Source organism: Micropterus salmoides, unplaced genomic scaffold, assembly GCF_014851395.1.
Source record: "Micropterus salmoides isolate LMB-PRFRI ecotype aquatic unplaced genomic scaffold, ASM1485139v1 Ms_hic_scaffold_1624, whole genome shotgun sequence".
In the NCBI taxonomy this organism is placed as follows: domain Eukaryota; kingdom Metazoa; phylum Chordata; class Actinopteri; order Centrarchiformes; family Centrarchidae; genus Micropterus; species Micropterus salmoides.
Genome location: NW_024040735.1, coordinates 42501 through 49858, shown reverse-complemented (window position 1 = coordinate 49858; position 7358 = coordinate 42501).

Here is a 7358-nt window from a genome sequence, read left to right as displayed (position 1 = left end):
TGGAATACAATACATTGGGGAGACCAAGAATTCTATTTCAACTCGTATGACACAACACAGATATAATATCAGGAATAAAAAGGAAACTCAGATCCCCATAGTTAAACATTTTATTTTCCATGGCTTGCTGGCTGTTAGAGTGGCAGGGATCCAAAGCAATTCCTTTTGGACGGACACTGAAAGAAAGAAAATTGAAAGAAAATGGATCTACCTATTAAGTACAATAGAACCATCAGGATTGAACAAAAAATATAATTAGACTGACAAATTAGGTTAAAAAGTTAGAGTTCATGGAATGAAGGCCTAACACAAATTTTCTCTCCCCAGTCTTCCCAATTTTTCTCCATCTTCCTTAATTTTCCTACAGTTACCCTGAATTCTATTCCTAATCCTAACCACGCCCCGACCTCTTATCCTAACCCTAACCATTTTACACCCTTGCCTAACCCTAACCAGATTGACCCCAAATTATGTGGACGTTTAGTTAATAAAAATTATATATCATCTATCAGTTAAAATTAAAAGTCACATCTCATTTAACAACAATTGGCATGCAAGGGGTTAAAAAGCAAACATGATTCTAGACCTATTAAAGCAATTATTGACATACAAGGGGTTAAAAACAAATTCGTTGTTATTCTATCAGTAACACTAATTAAACGGTAATAATTCCAAACAATAACAGTGTGCAAAGGGTTAAAAACACATGATATAAGTCCTTAAAAAAACATCTATGGGCCTACAACAACAAACAATTCATCCAACAACATCATTGACTATTTTTTTAAAAACTACTTGTAATTCAATAGATGTAACAAGGTATATAACTAAATCAGCCTAAAAATACTATAAATTCTAATTGGCATAATCCAGAATAGAAGGGGTTAAAAAAAATTCATTTTAACTCAATAAAAACACTCATTAGTATCCAAGGGTTAAAAAACAGACAAATTCCTATGAGGCAGAATGACAAGCACGGGAGACTATAAATTGAGGGGAGTGGCCTCCTCCTTCCTTCATTCTTACTCTGACTCTCCATGAGGCAACATCTCAGCCAGCCTGCCAGTTTCAGCATTCTTTTCTCACCTGTATTGTGCCTTAGCCTGAAGAAGACCCATTGGGGTCGAAACGTCGCGCACGGGCACACACAGTAGAATTAATTTTTTTACAGAAAGCTTAAATTTAATTTTCGTTCGAAAAAAATAATTTTTCCGTTATTTTGAATCTTTTCGGTTTTTAATTTTAAAAAAACAATTTCAGTTATTTCTGAGAGTAAAAACTTTTTTCGCTTTTAGGTTATAGAGGGCTTAATAAGACCACTCAGTCATGAGCCTCACTCATGGCGACGGATGGACCGTGGTGCGCCGCGGCGGACGACGCCGACCCCCTGGACAGGGGGTCTATGAAGATCGTCCACAAACAGGTTTTGACGGACGTCAAAACCACTTCTCTTACCGTGGGGGAAGGGACTACCGGGGGAAGGACCGTGCACCTCCTGTCTCCCATCGTGATGGGGGTCAGGTTCAGTTCCCCTTTCCTAAACCTAAAGAAAAAGGAAACTTAAAGATGCCACTCTGCAAAGCCTGATGAAGGACAAATAGTTCTCCGAAACGTTGCAACAAGGCAGAGTGAAGCAGGACCAAGTAGGCCTGGATTAATAGGACAGGAAGATAGGAAAATTCATCGTAAGACATCCAAGTAGGATGCAGACATTAAAGGATTCGTGAAGTCCAATTTTTTGAACAAATGCAAAGGTAATGCACTTTTGTTTTTAATGGGAAATGTGGGAAATGCTTAAAACTCAAACAAGGAGCGAGTGTTTTGCCTTTCTGGGGTCTCTGGAGGCGCATCACAGGACAGTGCACCAGACTGGCTAACGCAGAGCTTTGTAAGACGTTAGCCAGCTCTTTTTCCCTTCCCCTAACCAGCCAGCGCCGTGTGTGTCCTCTAGAGGGCCTCACGGGGGTGGAGACACTCTTACCCAGCCCAAATCCCTCACCTTAACCTCAGTACTTACCGTGACTCACTGAAGACCTCAATTGGAAAAGACTCAAGCAGAAGAATCCTGGAAACCTAAAATACATAGCCTCAAGCTGAAGTGAAAAAGGAAAATATTGACCGTGTTCGAACCTCATTCAAGTGAAACCTAAAGAAAAAGGAAACTTAAAGATGCCACTCTGCAAAGCCTGATGAAGGACAAATAGTTCTCCGAAACGTTGCAACAAGGCAGAGTGAAGCAGGACCAAGTAGGCCTGGATTAATAGGACAGGAAGATAGGAAAATTCATCGTAAGACATCCAAGTAGGATGCAGACATTAAAGGATTCGTGAAGTCCAATTTTTTGAACAAATGCAAAGGTAATGCACTTTTGTTTTTTATGGGAAATGTGGGAAATGCTTAAAACCTCAAACAAGGAGCGAGTGTTTTTGCCTTTCTGGGGTCTCTGGAGGCGCATCACAGGACAGTGCACCAGACTGGCTAACGCAGAGCTTTGTAAGACGTTAGCCAGCTCTTTTTCCCTTCCCCTAACCAGCCAGCGCCGTGTGTGTCCTCTAGAGGGCCTCACGGGGGTGGAGACACTCTTACCCAGCCCAAATCCCTCACCTTAACCTCAGTACTTACCGTGACTCACTGAAGACCTCAATTGGAAAAGACTCAAGCAGAAGAATCCTGGAAACCTAAAATACATAGCCTCAAGCTGAAGAAAAAGGAAAATATTGACCGTGTTCGAACCTCATTCAAGTGAAACCTAAAGAAAAAGGAAACTTAAAGATGCCACTCTGCAAAGCCTGATGAAGGACAAATAGTTCTCCGAAACGTTGCAACAAGGCAGAGTGAAGCAGGACCAAGTAGGCCTGGATTAATAGGACAGGAAGATAGGAAAATTCATCGTAAGACATCCAAGTAGGATGCAGACATTAAAGGATTCGTGAAGTCCAATTTTTTGAACAAATGCAAAGGTAATGCACTTTTGTTTTTTAATGGGAAATGTGGGAAATGCTTAAAACTCAAACAAGGAGCGAGTGTTTTTGCCTTTCTGGGGTCTCTGGAGGCGCATCACAGGACAGTGCACCAGACTGGCTAACGCAGAGCTTTGTAAGACGTTAGCCAGCTCTTTTTCCCTTCCCCTAACCAGCCAGCGCCGTGTGTGTCCTCTAGAGGGCCTCACGGGGGGGAGACACTCTTACCCAGCCCAAATCCCTCACCTTAACCTCAGTACTTACCGTGACTCACTGAAGACCTCAATTGGAAAAGACTCAAGCAGAAGAATCCTGGAAACCTAAAATACATAGCCTCAAGCTGAAGTGAAAAAGGAAAATATTGACCGTGTTCGAACCTCATTCAAGTGAAACCTAAAGAAAAAGGAAACTTAAAGATGCCACTCTGCAAAGCCTGATGAAGGACAAATAGTTCTCCGAAACGTTGCAACAAGGCAGAGTGAAGCAGGACCAAGTAGGCCTGGATTAATAGGACAGGAAGATAGGAAAATTCATCGTAAGACATCCAAGTAGGATGCAGACATTAAAGGATTCGTGAAGTCCAATTTTTTGAACAAATGCAAAGGTAATGCACTTTTGTTTTAATGGGAAATGTGGGAAATGCTTAAAACCTCAAACAAGGAGCGAGTGTTTTTGCCTTTCTGGGGTCTCTGGAGGCGCATCACAGGACAGTGCACCAGACTGGCTAACGCAGAGCTTTGTAAGACGTTAGCCAGCTCTTTTTCCCTTCCCCTAACCAGCCAGCGCCGTGTGTGTCCTCTAGAGGGCCTCACGGGGGTGGAGACACTCTTACCCAGCCCAAATCCCTCACCTTAACCTCAGTACTTACCGTGACTCACTGAAGACCTCAATTGGAAAAGACTCAAGCAGAAGAATCCTGGAAACCTAAAATACATAGCCTCAAGCTGAAGTGAAAAAGGAAATATTGACCGTGTTCGAACCTCATTCAAGTGAAACCTAAAGAAAAAGGAAACTTAAAGATGCCACTCTGCAAAGCCTGATGAAGGACAAATAGTTCTCCGAAACGTTGCAACAAGGCAGAGTGAAGCAGGACCAAGTAGGCCTGGATTAATAGGACAGGAAGATAGGAAAATTCATCGTAAGACATCCAAGTAGGATGCAGACATTAAAGGATTCGTGAAGTCCAATTTTTTGAACAAATGCAAAGGTAATGCACTTTGTTTTTAATGGGAAATGTGGGAAATGCTTAAAACCTCAAACAAGGAGCGAGTGTTTTTGCCTTTCTGGGGTCTCTGGAGGCGCATCACAGGACAGTGCACCAGACTGGCTAACGCAGAGCTTTGTAAGACGTTAGCCAGCTCTTTTTCCCTTCCCCTAACCAGCCAGCGCCGTGTGTGTCCTCTAGAGGGCCTCACGGGGGTGGAGACACTCTTACCCAGCCCAAATCCCTCACCTTAACCTCAGTACTTACCGTGACTCACTGAAGACCTCAATTGGAAAAGACTCAAGCAGAAGAATCCTGGAAACCTAAAATACATAGCCTCAAGCTGAAGTGAAAAAGGAAAATATTGACCGTGTTCGAACCTCATTCAAGTGAAACCTAAAGAAAAAGGAAACTTAAAGATGCCACTCTGCAAAGCCTGATGAAGGACAAATAGTTCTCCGAAACGTTGCAACAAGGCAGAGTGAAGCAGGACCAAGTAGGCCTGGATTAATAGGACAGGAAGATAGGAAAATTCATCGTAAGACATCCAAGTAGGATGCAGACATTAAAGGATTCGTGAAGTCCAATTTTTTGAACAAAGGCAAAGGTAATGCACTTTTGTTTTAATGGGAAATGTGGGAAATGCTTAAAACTCAAACAAGGAGGAGTGTTTTTGCCTTTCTGGGGTCTCTGGAGGCGCATCACAGGACAGTGCACCAGACTGGCTAACGCAGAGCTTTGTAAGACGTTAGCCAGCTCTTTTCCCTTCCCCTAACCAGCCAGCGCCGTGTGTGTCCTCTAGAGGGCCTCACGGGGGTGGAGACACTCCCCAGCCCAAATCCCTCACCTTAACCTCAGTACTTACCGTGACTCACTGAAGACCTCAATTGGAAAAGACTCAAGCAGAAGAATCCTGGAAACCTAAAATACATAGCCTCAAGCTGAAGTGAAAAAGGAAAATTGACCGTGTTCGAACCTCATTCAAGTGAAACCTAAAGAAAAAGGAAACTTAAAGATGCCACTCTGCAAAGCCTGATGAAGGACAAATAGTTCTCCGAAACGTTGCAACAAGGCAGAGTGAAGCAGGACCAAGTAGGCCTGGATTAATAGGACAGGAAGATAGGAAAATTCATCGTAAGACATCCAAGTAGGATGCAGACATTAAAGGATTCGTGAAGTCCAATTTTTTGAACAAATGCAAAGGTAATGCACTTTTGTTTTTAATGGGAAATGTGGGAAATGCAAAACTCAAACAAGGAGCGAGTGTTTTTGCCTTTCTGGGGTCTCTGGAGGCGCATCACAGGACAGTGCACCAGACTGGCTAACGCAGAGCTTTGTAAGACGTTAGCCAGCTCTTTTTCCCTTCCCCTAACCAGCCAGCGCCGTGTGTGTCCTCTAGAGGGCCTCACGGGGGTGGAGACACTCTTACCCAGCCCAAATCCCTCACCTTAACCTCAGTACTTACCGTGACTCACTGAAGACCTCAATTGGAAAAGACTCAAGCAGAAGAATCCTGGAAACCTAAAATACATAGCCTCAAGCTGAAGTGAAAAAGGAAAATATTGACCGTGTTCGAACCTCATTCAAGTGAAACCTAAAGAAAAAGGAAACTTAAAGATGCCACTCTGCAAAGCCTGATGAAGGACAAATAGTTCTCCGAAACGTTGCAACAAGGCAGAGTGAAGCAGGACCAAGTAGGCCTGGATTAATAGGACAGGAAGATAGGAAAATTCATCGTAAGACATCCAAGTAGGATGCAGACATTAAAGGATTCGTGAAGTCCAATTTTTTGAACAAATGCAAAGGTAATGCACTTTTGTTTTAATGGGAAATGTGGGAAATGCTTAAAACCTCAAACAAGGAGCGAGTGTTTTTGCCTTTCTGGGGTCTCTGGAGGCGCATCACAGGACAGTGCACCAGACTGGCTAACGCAGAGCTTTGTAAGACGTTAGCCAGCTCTTTTTCCCTTCCCCTAACCAGCCAGCGCCGTGTGTGTCCTCTAGAGGGCCTCACGGGGGTGGAGACACTCTTACCCAGCCCAAATCCCTCACCTTAACCTCAGTACTTACCGTGACTCACTGAAGACCTCAATTGGAAAAGACTCAAGCAGAAGAATCCTGGAAACCTAAAATACATAGCCTCAAGCTGAAGTGAAAAAGGAAAATATTGACCGTGTTCGAACCTCATTCAAGTGAAACCTAAAGAAAAAGGAAACTTAAAGATGCCACTCTGCAAAGCCTGATGAAGGACAAATAGTTCTCCGAAACGTTGCAACAAGGCAGAGTGAAGCAGGACCAAGTAGGCCTGGATTAATAGGACAGGAAGATAGGAAAATTCATCGTAAGACATCCAAGTAGGATGCAGACATTAAAGGATTCGTGAAGTCCAATTTTTGAACAAAGGCAAAGGTAATGCACTTTGTTTTTAATGGGAAATGGGAAATGCTTAAAACTCAAACAAGGAGCGAGTGTTTTGCCTTTCTGGGGTCTCTGGAGGCGCATCACAGGACAGTGCACCAGACTGGCTAACGCAGAGCTTTGTAAGACGTTAGCCAGCTCTTTTTCCCTTCCCCTAACCAGCCAGCGCCGTGTGTGTCCTCTAGAGGGCCTCACGGGGGTGGAGACACTCTTACCCAGCCCAATCCCTCACCTTAACCTCAGTACTTACCGTGACTCACTGAAGACCTCAATTGGAAAAGACTCAAGCAGAAGAATCCTGGAAACCTAAAATACATAGCCTCAAGCTGAAGTGAAAAAGGAAAATATTGACCGTGTTCGAACCTCATTCAAGTGAAACCTAAAGAAAAAGGAACTTAAAGATGCCACTCTGCAAAGCCTGATGAAGGACAAATAGTTCTCCGAAACGTTGCAACAAGGCAGAGTGAAGCAGGACCAAGTAGGCCTGGATTAATAGGACAGGAAGATAGGAAAATTCATCGTAAGACATCCAAGTAGGATGCAGACATTAAAGGATTCGTGAAGTCCAATTTTTTGAACAAAGGCAAAGGTAATGCACTTTTGTTTAATGGGAAATGTGGGAAATGCTTAAAACTCAAACAAGGAGCGAGTGTTTTTGCCTTCTGGGGTCTCTGGAGGCGCATCACAGGACAGTGCACCAGACTGGCTAACGCAGAGCTTTGTAAGCGTTAGCCAGCTCTTTTTCCCTTCCCTAACCAGCCAGCGCCGTGTGTGTCC